The sequence below is a fragment of the Paroedura picta genome, chromosome 8, assembly GCF_049243985.1.
Source record: "Paroedura picta isolate Pp20150507F chromosome 8, Ppicta_v3.0, whole genome shotgun sequence".
Classification (NCBI taxonomy): Eukaryota; Metazoa; Chordata; class Lepidosauria; order Squamata; family Gekkonidae; genus Paroedura; species Paroedura picta.
In genome coordinates, this window is record NC_135376.1 from 72,095,911 (window position 1) to 72,109,581 (window position 13,671).

The following is a 13,671-nucleotide window of genomic DNA, read 5'->3' on the forward strand; positions in this document are numbered from 1 at the left end:
ACCTGCCTTTGTAGTGGAATCCCGTAGCATTTTAATAGTTTCCCACAGGTTTCCAGTCTTGACAAAAATCGCTAGAAAGGAAGCGATTTTTTCTGTGCTTTGTCCCGCCCTTGGCCGTAAATAAAATGAACAGCCAATGGGCGGCCATTATCATGCTCCCGAAAAGCCCCTTTCCCTTTAAGCACAGTTTTTTTTTAAAAAAGAAAAACACACGTTGCAACGAATATGCCTTGATTCCTTGATTCCTCCTAACGTAGAGACCCATCTAGCTGGCAGCTGGTGTGTGAGCTGCCGATTCATCATTGCCACGCTCCCCCGAGTGAAAAAAAAATCCCCCCCCCCATGCATGGGCACGATTGTCGGTCAAAAATAAAGGGAACTTGCAAACGGGGCTGTGTTGTGCTTGGTGACTTGAGGGGAGCTTTAAAGCAGCTCTGTGGAGGGACTGTAGCCGGAGAAGCCTCACTGGGTGAATGAAGGCTTGCCAGTTCGTTGCTTTCTGCTCTCTCCGAGAAAAAAAAATGGCGATCGCTTCGCCGGAAGTTCAGAGGAGAGAGCCAGGGGGAGGGACTTGGCTGGAACCACAACGCACAGGTCTTTTTTGCTATTGTTGCAGATTGTTTGCAAGAGTGTAGCGCTTTTCAGAGGGTGAATCCACTTTTCTGGATTCCCCTTTAAGCACTACAATGAATCACTTTTTGCGGATCGGTTTCAGGAGTGTGGCAGATTGTGTGCAACGTCGTGCATAACTGCAAATTAGTAGCGTTTACAATTTGGAAGCCTTTTGCAACATTGAAGTCGTGCGGAATGGCCCTGAGAATTTTCCTCTTCCCCCTGTGCTGACACTTTGAAACCACTGTGAAGTTGTTCTTTCCTTTTAAAAGCCAACAGAAAGCCAGACAAGTTTTTAAAAGGCAATTACCAACAGGGGGAGGCACGTTATTGATATACAAGTTTCACCGATAACTTTTACAATGCCTAAATGCTGTTGTTTACCTTTCAGATATCTCCTATCTGATACCACATACCAAAATAATGTGAGAGCTACAATTAAAATTATCACAAGCTCCTTGATCACACAGGTTAACCATGGACGATATTGGCCTAGAATAAAAGAACCCTAACTAGAGTTTTGCAGCCAATTAGAATCTTAGAGTTGGAAGGGACCTCATGGGTTAGCTAGTCCAACCCCCTGCACTATTCAGGACACTCCCAATCGCTCATCTACTATAATCTGCCACCCCTTTGCCTTCACAGAATCAGCCTCTCCATCAGATGGTTATCTAGCCTCTCTTTAAAAATTTCCAAAGATGGAGCAACCATAATGCCCATAGAGGTATATGCTTAAAGATATTCATCATTATTCATCAAAGCAATGGTCCATATATTTCAGTACCAGCTTTGCAAAGAGAATGATGTAATTAATTTTGTAGTGTTAACCAATTGTTAGCATAACAGCCAGTTACATGGTTATGCAAAATTGTCTTAATTCCTGTTTATCCAGTTTCTCCCTATAATCCAACAATTCTTTTTCTTTTCTTCTTTTAAAGATTTTGGAATCCATCAAGAAGAAATTCAAAGACATACGAGATAGAAAGGAGGTTCGGCAACATTTCAAAATTTCACTGTATTTCCTCAGAGGTAGGCAATGTCTTCTCAAACTTTCCTATTCTCCTCTTAGAGCACCACCATGTGGTGTGTAATTAAAACAATTATAAGGGCTGAAGTTTCCAAAACACATATAAAGAGATAAGAGATAATAAAAGGAATCAACAGCTATATCTTTTAAAAGTTAGTTTGGAGGGAACAAATTATCCTCCCCATAATAATGCTACTGATGACAATGTTAGACATTCAGTCATGTCTGACTTCTGGTGATTCTATGGCTCAACTGTCACCATATTTTTCAAGAGCCAGTTTGGTGTAGTGGTTAGGAGTGCAGACTTCTAATCTGACATGCCAGGTTCAATTCTGCACTCCCCCACATGCAGCCAGCTGGGTGACCTTGGGCTCGCCACAGCACTGATAAAGCTGTTTTGGCCGAGCAGTGATACCAGGGCTCCCTCAGCCATCTCACAGGGTGGTTGTTGTGGGGAGAGGAAAGGGAAGGCAACTGTAAGCTTCTCTGAGCCTCCTTCGGGTAGAGAAAAGCGACATATAAGAACCAACTCTTCTTCATCTTGCACCACTTCTTTTAGTTGCATAATGCTCTGGACAGTGTCCATTTTGATTTTCTTTAACCACCATCTTCTTTGTCAGCCATGCTCACCTGGGCATGCCAGCTTCAAGCCCACATAAATGGGAAGGGTTAAGGAAAGACCTGGCAACCTACCTTGTAAAAATTTTGCCAAGAAAATCCTATGGAATAATGCTACTACCATATAATTTTAAAAATCCCAAATTATTAGATTAAATGTTGTGAAGGGGAAAGGCCTAGAAGTACTAGGGGGATAGAATTTTTAACTTGTTATTTTTAGTTTTGAAAGTATTGGGGGCCCCACCCCCAAAAAATTTAGATTCCCCAAATATCACAGATCCCAATACTGGTAAAAAAATTGAATCCTATAATTTTAAAAAATACCACCAAAATTGTGGGTCAAATACCCCCAAGAAGAAAAATCCAAGGAAAAAAAAAAACAGTAACAAAGCTCCCAAAACCAGCTGAGCATATCTCTGCATCAGGAGAGGCACTTGCTGGTTCCTTGCCACCCACACCACTTTTCCAGAGCACAGGGAGTCTTCTTGCTGCACCCTGACCGGGCAGCGATGGGAGATGGGCTTTAAAGAGGTGGTCAGCATCTCTCTACATTGAGAGAGGTGCTTGCTGACTCCTTGCCTCCAGCGCTGCCCCTTCAGGGTACAGGAAGCCTTTGGAGTAGGAGAGCTGCACCACCCTGATACCTTAACATTCTGCCTCAGCTTAGGGAGGAATGTAATGAGACTGTGTGGTAAGGTCGTCCTTCTAAACTGGGGAGCTTTGCATGGGAATGTAAGGGGAGGAGCAGGGCCAGTCCCTTTAAGCTCCCCCTCCTATGCTTCCGGGCATGTGGAATGTTCAAAAGCATCCCGACAGGATGCTTCAAAAGCATTTGCTGACAGGGGCTCATGGGAATTGTAGTTCATTAATATCTGGAGGACCACAGGTTGACTCCCCCTGCACTAGAATAAAAGTACATCTTTGTAAATTATTTTTAAAAATACTTCATTCAAATCTATCCTTATATTTACTTCAGAATTTCACAGATAATTTAACTTTACGCATTCTGTTACAGATCAGCCACAAGGTATGTATGGTACTACGTTTACACCATTTATTTCAAGCTACTAAAACCTTTGAAATACAAAGTTATCTTTCAAGGTGCATCATGTGTTTTAAAGAACATAAAGCATCTAGAATACATCAGATTGCTCAAGCTGCTCTCGGCACCAACAATCGGTCAATCTTGATTTTATGGTCATTTAGACCAAAATTTCAGATGCACTACTATACAAGAGCAGTTTATAAAAAGGGAAGGTAATACATTTTTTTAAAAGGTTAAAAATGCATCAACAGTAAAACTTAAAAACTTCTTACTGGGCACCAACAACTACATATGGCAGTCAGAAGTTAAGGAGACCCAAAAATGATGTTTCATACTACACAGGGAATAAAAGCACTCTACTACATATAATTACATTAAATCTCATGGTTAACAATAACACATACACAGACGAGACACTTTTTGTGTCTCTGAGTCTTTTCCTATTCATGTCATTTTGTATGTTCAGCTGGCTATTTGATATTTCTGATACCAATCAATTTTCAAGAATATCAACTTCAGAATCCATTTGGAACACATTATTGGGGAAAGACTGGGAAGTATCACTATGTGGTAGATTCTGATACTTCATGTAGGACACCATTCAGATAGAAGATCGAGGATAGTCCTTATCATACCCTTTGGCTTTTAGTGTCCTGCAGATTTTATTTTGTTCTCATGCTGTTTACTGAATACATGAAACTCCTGGGTGAGGTCATAGAGAGAGCTGGGATTGTATATATCCACTAGTATTCAAATGACACCTACCTCTATCATTCTTCTTCATCTAGTTTTTGTGAAGCAATGGAAACATCTAGTCAGAGATACTGGGCTCAAAGATTTAATCTGAGATGTAGGCTGGTTGAAATGAAAGTGTGAGTGTTTGGTGACATAGCTGAACCTGACATAGCTGAACAATGTTATACAGCCAATTTTGAACAGAGCTGGACTCCTCTGAACGACTGAGGTTCGTTGTCTGGTATGCTTTCGAGTCCTGGCTCTTGGATGGGCACGGTCAGCATAGGTTTCTATAAACTAGAAAAGCCATAGCAGTTAAGAATAAAGACTGATATTCAAAATAAACTTAAATCAAATGTCCTCTAAAACACCATGGTAATGGTGGTCCTGCTCCCATCTCTCTTTACAACCAAGACTGAGGTATTCTCTTTATAAGACAGACATTTTTACTGTACCTTATATCAGTGGTCCCCAACCTACGGGCTGCGGCCCGGCACCGGGCCGCAAAGGCCATGGCACCGGGCCGCGGCTCCCTCTCCCCGCCCCCCCCGCAGTAAAAAACTTCCCAGGCCGCAAGCTTGCAGCCCGGGAAGCTACTTACTGTGGGAGGGCGGGGAGAGGGAATCAGGGCCGGGCCGCGCCCGCGGCCCGATCCACGGGTGCGGCCAGCGGGCGCGGCCGGGCGCGGCCCGATCCGCGGGTGCGGCCCGCGGGCGCGGCCCGAAGCGTGGGCGTGGCCCGCGCGGTCCCTGCGGGCGCGGCCCAATGCCCTGCCGGTCCCCAGCCTAATAAAGGTTGGGGACCACTGCCTTATATGATTTGTAGGCATCAAAACAACTTTGTTTCAGAGGGCAGGCTTGTTTTGAATGTCAGTGTTTGTTCCTAACTGGTATGGGTTTTTCTTCTTTATAACTTGGGTTTTCTTGCCATTGACACTTCCTTCCCTTAATAACATGTTTAGCTTTTGTTATTTTCAACTGATATTTAAGATGTTTGTAGATCTCAATCCTCAATAACCTGTAAATTTTGCTTGTGTTATGCCTGCTGCTATCAGAGAATTGATTGCTTGCCAAGTTTTAGATACATCCAAATGAAAGACTTGGCAAATTGTATTAATTCAGGCTGCTTTCTCACAGCTGTCTCCCCCAGCTCTACTTATATGTTACTTCTGGCCTCTTCAGTAGAACCTGGACTCTGGCTTTGGCATAAGCCTAGACTAGTAGTGGATGCCATAGGTCATTGGGCACTGTGTGCCAGTCCAGCAATGAGGGGTACCATCATACATAACAAAAGTGCTTTTAGGGAAAATGTCAGGCACAGGTTCAAAAGTGTATATAATGAACTCCCTACAAACACACAGGGAACCTAATCCTGCTACTCACTCTTCTACAATCTCTTCAAGTTAGGGGTTTATTACATTTCTGGGATCCCATTTATGGACCCCCCCCCCAAAAAAAAAAAGGTCTCCCCAGTCCTCTCTTTGGAAAATACAGCCTCAATTACAGGGATCCATTTAACCACTCAGGAACATGCTTGTGATGCCAAACTTAAAGGGAAACTACCTAAGTAGACTCCCTCATCCATACACTGTAAGCAAGGCATGCATTCCTCTTATGCTCACTTCCCCCCCTCCCAAGTTTTCAAAGGCAGGTTCTGAAGGACATTAAGACAGACATCCCCAGGGTTTTAACAGAGTACCCAAAAGATATACCAATAGAAGCCAGCAGAACAGAACCAGAGTCCCCAAGGATCTGCAGTAAAACCTGAAGTTGGGCAGCATTTTTGCGAGCCCAACAGAACCAGTGCCACTGTGACAGCACAAACCAACAGGACTAAGATAAACCAAGAAAGTGCTTTGAGGGCAAATGTCAGGTATGGGTTCAAAAGTGTATAGAATGGTTCACCTGCAAGCTACACTCATCAAATCCAAGGGAACCTCACCCTGTCATCTATGATGGAGGATGGTAGCCCCTTATTTGGGAGGTGCTAACTTAGACACAATCCTCACCAAACCTGGAGAGATATCTAGAGATTGCCGATTAGCTGGTCTCTCTAGCATGCTGGAGGGCTAGTCTATTGTGTCATGAACCTAGGTTGGTCCATTTAGCATCAAAAAAGATTTTAGTGTCTATGGTTCATGAACTAGGCACACCACAAACCAAACCAAACTGCATATTCCCAGTTCATACCCATCCCCAGGTGTGAAAACAACTTAATTTTGAAAAGTAGCTGTGCGTTAAATCAGGGGTAGTCAACCTGTGGTCCTATTCTTTGCTGCCTTGTGGAAGCCCCACTTTCAGGTGGCCTGCACCTCCATTTTGCAGGCCCTGTTCTCTGCCACCTGTCCTCTGAAGTGCTTCTGGAGCTACCACTGGGTGCCCTCCTGGGCTGCTCTTGGCTTACAAAGGCTCCACTAGCCACTATTCTCATGCAGTTGCCTCCGAGATCAGGGGGTCAGGGGGTGGTGGTCAGGGGGTGGTAGCCAAACTAGGAGCCTCGGCCTCTCTCAGTGAGCCCTCCAGCTCCCCCTTGTGGCTTGATTCTGCCCAGGCCCCAGACCACACTTGCCTTCACTCTCCACCCTGCCCCTTCCCTTGCAGACTGCGTCACTGGCTCTTGCCAGAACCTCCAATCTGCCTTCCCTTCCCACCTGCCCAATTGGACCCCATCTCTCCTCCATGAGGCAATGAGACAAAAAGGGGGGGGCTACCACCCCTTTGCTGGATGCTATCGTGTGCCCCACAGTCCACAACACACAGGCTGCTGGGAAGGAAACAATTCCTTTGGTAGTCTCACAGCCCCGCTGCGCTTCAGCCACTGATCACCCTCGCACCTGTCCCGAGACCACTCCAACTCCCATGCTCCGACCCATTTTTTTAAATGAATAAAAAGCTGACGAATACGTCCGTGCTTGTCAGTGCTGTCCAGCAAACAGAGGGAGACCAGCATGAGGTGCGCTGCTGTACCTTTTCCAATCTCCCTCCTCCACCAACCCCAGGGCGCCATGTTGCCTTTGCAGCCACATGTGCCCTGGAACCCATTTCCCTTTTCCTCTCCCACATCTTTCCCCGCCCGCCCCACCCGCCATGTCAATAGTGGCCCCAGCTCAATCCTGGCCGAAAATTAGCAAAATAGTTTACACAAATTAATGAAACGGGGATATTGCCAGTGGGATGGAAGATGAGTATAGTAGTTTCTAGTTTTAAAAAAGGAAGCAAAGCAGATTTGTGTTAGTTTGCTGAATTTGGTTGCAAAATTTTGTAGCTAATATTTACTAAACAAATCAGAAGAATAGGAAGTTGAAAACAAAGTTATAAAAGGCGCCTTCAAAAAGTTTCCGTACTTTTGTATTTTTGTTGGAAATGGTGAGGGTGGGAGGAGGAGTAATTGGTCATGTCTGAGAATGTCATGTAACCAGTCTGTCTGGCAGGCCAGCTGACCTAGAAGTTTAGCATAAGAGTTGTCACACTGTGGTGAAGGTGGCTGCGAAACTTATAAATTGCACCAAAGTGGAACAGTGTCCTGTCGTACAGTGTTTGTGGGCAGAAAGTGTGCTGGGAGCACAAATTCAATTCTCTTTGTGTACTCAGTATGGGGATAAAGTTCTCTGTCATAGAGTTGTCTAGGAGTGGATTGAAATGTTCCAAAATGGCTGAACTAGTGTGATGGATGCAGTGTGCTCTGGACATTCAGCTACAGCCACGACCATGAAGAGTGAAGAAAGAACCCAGGAACTGATTTGCGAAAACAAAAGAATAACAGTTGAGGAGGTTGCAGGAAAGCTGAATGTGTTGGATCTGCCTATGCCCTGATTCGTGACAGCCTTAAATTCAGTAAACCATGTTCCAGGTGGGTGCCTAAGCAACTGACAGGCATAAGCACAAGCGCTTAAATGTTTGTTTCCAACACTTGACCCATTAGTGTAAAGAAGGTGACAATTTTCTGCAGCAGTGAAAACATGGGTTCAGCATTGCGAACCCAACAGCAAACAGTTGAGTATGCAATGGAAGCATCCATCTTCTGTAGCAAAAAAATTCCAGATGCAACCGTCAGCAGAAAAGTTGATGTTGGCCATCTTCTGGGATTCTTGTGGTCATGACTGTGGCTGAATGACTGGAGCACTCTTCATCTCTATGAATCCGCCATACTAGCATGGCCATTTTTTAACATTTCAAACCACTCATAGATGACTCTATGGCCCATTCCACACACAGTAGATAGTGCACTTCCAGCTGCCGAAGTACACTGTGTGCAGACTGGGCCTATGAGAGAGAACTTTATCTCCATACTGAGCACACATGCAGAGATTAATTTGTGCTCCTTCTGCCCCCAAAAAGCATATGACAGAATGCTGTTCCTCTTTGGTGCAATGTATACGTTTTGCAGCCATGTTCACCTGTGTGACAACTCTTATAGTAAACTGCAAGGTCAGCCAGTTTGCCATATAGATGAGTCACATGGAACTCTCAGACCCGGCCAAGCACTACTCCTCCCACCCTCACCGTTTCCAACGAAAATATAAAAGTGTGGAAACTTTTTGAAGAACCCCTGTATATCAACGTCAAGCTGTTTCTAGGAAAAAACAAAGCTATATGTCATTGTCAAATGCTATATGATCTTGCCACACAGACTATTAAAGGCCCTGTATGCAGCATTTGTTGATTTCACAACTACCTTTGATGCTATCAATTGATTGCATTCTTATGCCAAACTGGCAAGCACAAATATATATAAGTGCTTATTACTATTATTGCGAAAATTGCGCTTGGATATTTGTGCTAAAGTAGGGTTGGTACTTGTACTTCATTTAAAAAAGCACAAGTACAGTATTTGCTGGCGTATAAGACTACTTTTCCCCCCTGAAAAACATGCCTCCAAGTGGGGGGGTCGTCCTATACGCCGGGTGCACTTCAGTACTGTAATGCAGCCAATCGGGCCGCGCCCACGAGCCACACCCCCGCGGGCCATGCCCGCGCATCAGGCAGCGCCAGCGAGCCGCACCCGCGCAGCCCGGCCCTGATTCCCTCTCCCCGCCATCCCTTGCGGCCTGGGAAGTTTTTTTACTGCGGGGGGGGCGGGGAGAGGGAGCCGCGGCCCGGCGCCATGGCCTTCGCGGCCCGGCAGCGGGCCGTGGCCCGCAGGTTGGGGACCACTGCTGTAATGTAATGTAAAAAGCTCTATATTTAGAGTGGAAATGTTGGGGGGTCGTCTTATACGCCCAGTCGTCTTATATGCCGGCAAATACACCCAGTCTAATATGTCTATTACTATTGTCTAGCAGGATGGTATGGTGAACTGGAAGGAAGATGCGACACTGAGTGGTTGGAATAAAATGGAACAGTATTTTATTACCTCTCCAACAGGAGCATTGGCAGGGCACAGAATGGATCCTCTTCCTGCAGGAAGCCTCCCCAGCCAGGTTGGCAGACCAGACTACAAAACAGGATCAGTTTCGTGCCTAAAATGTCAGCTGTGACAAATAAACAGTAACATTTATTATTGTTGTTGTTGTTGTTTTTGTTTTTGTTGTTATTACAATTTTATTTATTTATTATAAATATAACATACTTCAGACCTGAACAACAATGCTGCAATAACCAATAACCGTAAAGAAGCGGGGTTGGGTAGGAAGTTTCCTTCTGCGGTGGTGGGGGAGGAAGGAGGCCGAGCAAGCGCACAGTGCGCATATAGGGGGCATGTGCTTGCGCTTCCTCTCCCTACCCTTTGGTACAAAATGTGCCAGCACACTGAGCCTGGCAGGAACCTGCCAAGGCTGCAAACGTGCCTTCCCTCCAGCCCCACTGGCAATTTGCCAGCCTGGCAGTAAGGGGCGAGGCCGCACTTATTGCAAAAATGGCACTTGGATATTTGTGCTAAGGTAAGGGCTGGTACTTCTAGTTCATTAACAGATGAAATACCTATACATAGAGGGATCAAACAAAGTGGTGCATTGACACCAGTGCTTTTAAATATGATATAGTGGAGAAGCTATCTGGCACTGAATTTGTAGCACCAACTTTAGGTATCCAGAAAAATCTCAATTCTCCTTTAAACAGATGATATGATCCTGCTTTATGTTACACACATTTAAAGCAATTCTGAAACTTTTGGGAGATTACTGTAAGTAGCAGGCCCTTGCAGATGAAAACTTGCTTGAGGGTCTTCTAGTGAAAGAAGCATCTAAATTGTCCTGTAGCAACTTAGAGACCAACAAGATCTCATGAACCATTTCTGCACCTGGAATTCATCCCAACTCACTGCTTGTCTGGTCTAATGGGGCTAATTCCTGCTTCTGCATGATGCTGGTACTTATCCGAGATGGTCCCGGGCCTGGCCCAAATCAGGCCCTCAGTAGCCCCACAGCAAGGGAACGTATATAAATTCACATTCCCTTTTTTGCCACAGGTGTCAACATGGCCTAAGCCATGTGTTGATGGAAGAATTGGGCCATCCTGGCTCAGCTTCAACCCGCCTGCACCCCGGTCCGGCATCCAAAAACAGGGGAAAAATGCCCCAGATGGGTCTGCAATGCTGCAAAGCATGGCAGAACCACCTGGGGCTTTTAAAAAATATTAAGAATGCAGTATTGCTTTTATATGCAATACCAAACTCTTAAAAAAAATTAAAGGCCCACGCCACCCTACGGCAGAGCAGAACCTTGCCGCCCTGGCTGCCATGGGGGAACACAAATCTAGGAGGGATGGGAGTGGGAATAGGCGGGGCAACCTGCCCTGGCCCAAACACTGGTTGGCAGCCTGGTGTGATGTCCTCTGTGTGGTAAAGGTCATGATAGAAGAGTCAAAGCTCTCTTTATCAGAACTCGAAAGCTTATAGCCCTAAATTCTTGTTGGACTAGAACAGGGGTAGTCAAACTGCGGCCCTCCTGATGTCCATGGACTACAATTCCCAGGAGTCCCCTGCCAGCATTTGCTGGCAGGGGGCTCCTGGGAATTGTAGTCCATGGACATCTGGAGGGCCGCAGTTTGACTACCCCTGGACTAGAATCTAGCGCTTTTACTGCAGACCAACATGACTAACCTTTGAACCTATAAATATGTTCAGTAAATAATATACAAATTGATGAGCTACATGGAAGCACTGTCCCCAGTGACTCGTGGTTTTAAAATGTATGGCAGACAAGTGACAGAAGGGAGGCAAAGAACACGAAGACAGCATGTGACCTAGCTAAAGCCATGCATCAAGTGTACTCCTAATAACATCCTGCTTCAAATTCTAGTCAGGAAACCATCCTAGGAATGTCTTCAACAGGTAACATCCCTTTTGAACGTTACGTATTGATTTGTCAAATTGCATGTGTGTAATATAGCCAGGAGATGCTAAGGCTCACTGGCTGACAGGCAAGAGACATTTGGAAGTGGCTTGCCATTGTCTGCCGCCACATCTGCCTCCGGAGGTTGTCCTTCCACATGCTATCCAGGGCTAACCCCACTTAGCTCCTGATATCTGATGAGATCAGGCTTGCCTGGGCTGTGCAAAGTAACACTATTTGGCTTTAGAGAACAAGCTTGTCTGGATAGAAGGAGGAATGTGCTCCTGGGGACCTGACAAAATATTGACAAATTTTTAAAAGCAAATCCAACCCTTGTTGAGGCTTTATTGGAAAACAGTTGCAAGTTCCATTGTTTCCAAATACTTGACATGAGCAGGGGAAAATGATACTATATATTTTCTACATGTCTACAGCACCAGGGCATTGATAAGAAAACTGGAAGAGAATTACTGCATCAGACTGAGGATCCACCAAAGACAACAACTTGTTTCCACAGCATCTAGCTGGATGCCTCTGGTTGATAAAAGGAGTAGTTAAAATATTGGCTGGTGATTCCCTAGTTCAAATTATATTACAGCATACATTTTTGAGCAAATTACACTTAACTAGCAGGTTGGTATGGGACCAATCAAGAAGCGAGTCATTTTTTTTTTTTTTTTTTGCAATAAAAAGGCCACAGCTTTATTAACCAACATGAACCGAGGGTTGGCCTGGAATGAGGTTGGAGTAAACTCCTGCACAGCCATACAGCTGCTGACATGGGCTCAAGGGGCGCCCTGGGTCCCCCTCCCTCCCAGCCAGGAGGATGGGTCCTTTGCTCCTTGATACCCTCCAATGGGAGGAGGCCAGTTAAAGGGTTGTCAGGCATCCACCACATCCAACCATCCCTTCCTCCTGCCTCCGAGCCCCTTACCTTCCCAGCTGGGAAGTATTAGCTGGTCTTTTACTGAGACCCCCAACCCCAGGGTCCCAATACACAAACTGGTCCCTGACCAAAATACTCCACCTCATGCCCCTTTATTCCGCCACTGAACGCAGGCTAGCCAGCCCCATTCCCACCCACCCTCCCCGATTACCCAGACACCATTCCAAAAAGGCTGCCCTCATACTATGCAGCCATAACTCATTCCCCTAATAGGAGAGGTATACTCTGTCCCCCCAGAACAGTAGGGCTAAACTATGTGTCATATCTGGACGTTGTATCACCGCTCCTCCCAACTCCTCCACCAATTTGCAAACCTCTTTGTTAATTTTTTCATTCACAAAATGGACCCTCTCAGGCCTGAGGGCATTCCTCCATAGCCGCCTTCCAAAACCTCAGACCAGAGCAGGTACATTCCAGGCAGTTTCTGCCACAATACTCTCAGGTCCTCAAAACTCATGTGGTGCAGGCAAAGTCCAGAAATCTTTGGGAGATTGTTTTCTCCTAGCTGAACAACCAAAACTTCTGGGGACCTGCCTTCATGGACCTTGAAGGATACCACCTCCAGCAACACAGAGACTTCATTCCTTGGTGACCAGACCACTTGACATTCAGCTGCTCGCCCAATCCCAGGTGGGTTCCTCATCCAGAAGATCCAGCATAACAACCTGCCCAGTAAGCAGTGCTGCGCCCTACAATGAGGGCTTTAGGCACCACCAGGAGCTCTCCTGAAACAAGCAAAGGGGTTATCAGAAAGAACTGGGACGAACATACAGACTATATGCTCTTGATCTCCACTGACCCAGGCACATAATCTCACTAGCATCCACACCATCCCAGAAAGCCTGCGTAGCTGCCTCAATCCTAAAGGAATGTGTGCCATACCACTCAGGGTGAACCCTAGCTGTTATTAAGCACCATTTAACACTGCTACCAGCTGGAACCATGGCAGGCATGTTCCATCCTGATGTATAAATAACATCCCTGGAACCTTAGAGCGAGCACATAAATATTTGAATAAGCACCTCACTGGTTATGTGCCACACTGTGCTGATTTCCACAATAAAATTGTCCTGTCCCTGCCCTTCTGGTCCATTTTGGACTGTATCGACCAGAGCTCCACTCCCTCGGCCATGAAGTCCATGTCCTCCACTCTAAGCACAAGTGGCCAACCTTGAAGGAGCAACCAGTTTCCCACATCTGAATGCCCCATGATAAGACAGGTCAAACGTGGCTTGCATCAAGAGTACTTCAAACTTGGAAAAACAAACTTTTTCAACTGGCACATTAATTGCTCCAAAACTGCCAATGTCATGAGGTACCTGGTATCAAGACCAGCTCAGGACAACCTCCCCCAGCCTTCTAATGCTTTCTTGGAGAGGAAGGGGGTTCCAGGGTCCCAACCTGGTGGAACAAGCTCC

The 13,671-nt window shown here is 45.8% G+C and overlaps 1 long non-coding RNA gene across 2 annotated transcripts in view; it reads left to right on the top strand.

Moving 5' to 3' along the window:
* The window catches only part of LOC143843773 (uncharacterized), a 36,177-nt gene extending 26,688 nt beyond the window's left edge, over nucleotides 1-9,489 (top strand). For both annotated transcript variants that reach the window (XR_013233685.1, XR_013233686.1), the window contains 2 exons: nucleotides 1,551-1,641; nucleotides 9,316-9,489. This is a non-coding gene — a long non-coding RNA (uncharacterized LOC143843773). The remainder of the gene's footprint in view (nucleotides 1-1,550; nucleotides 1,642-9,315) is intronic.
* Nucleotides 9,490-13,671: the final 4,182 nt, after the last annotated feature.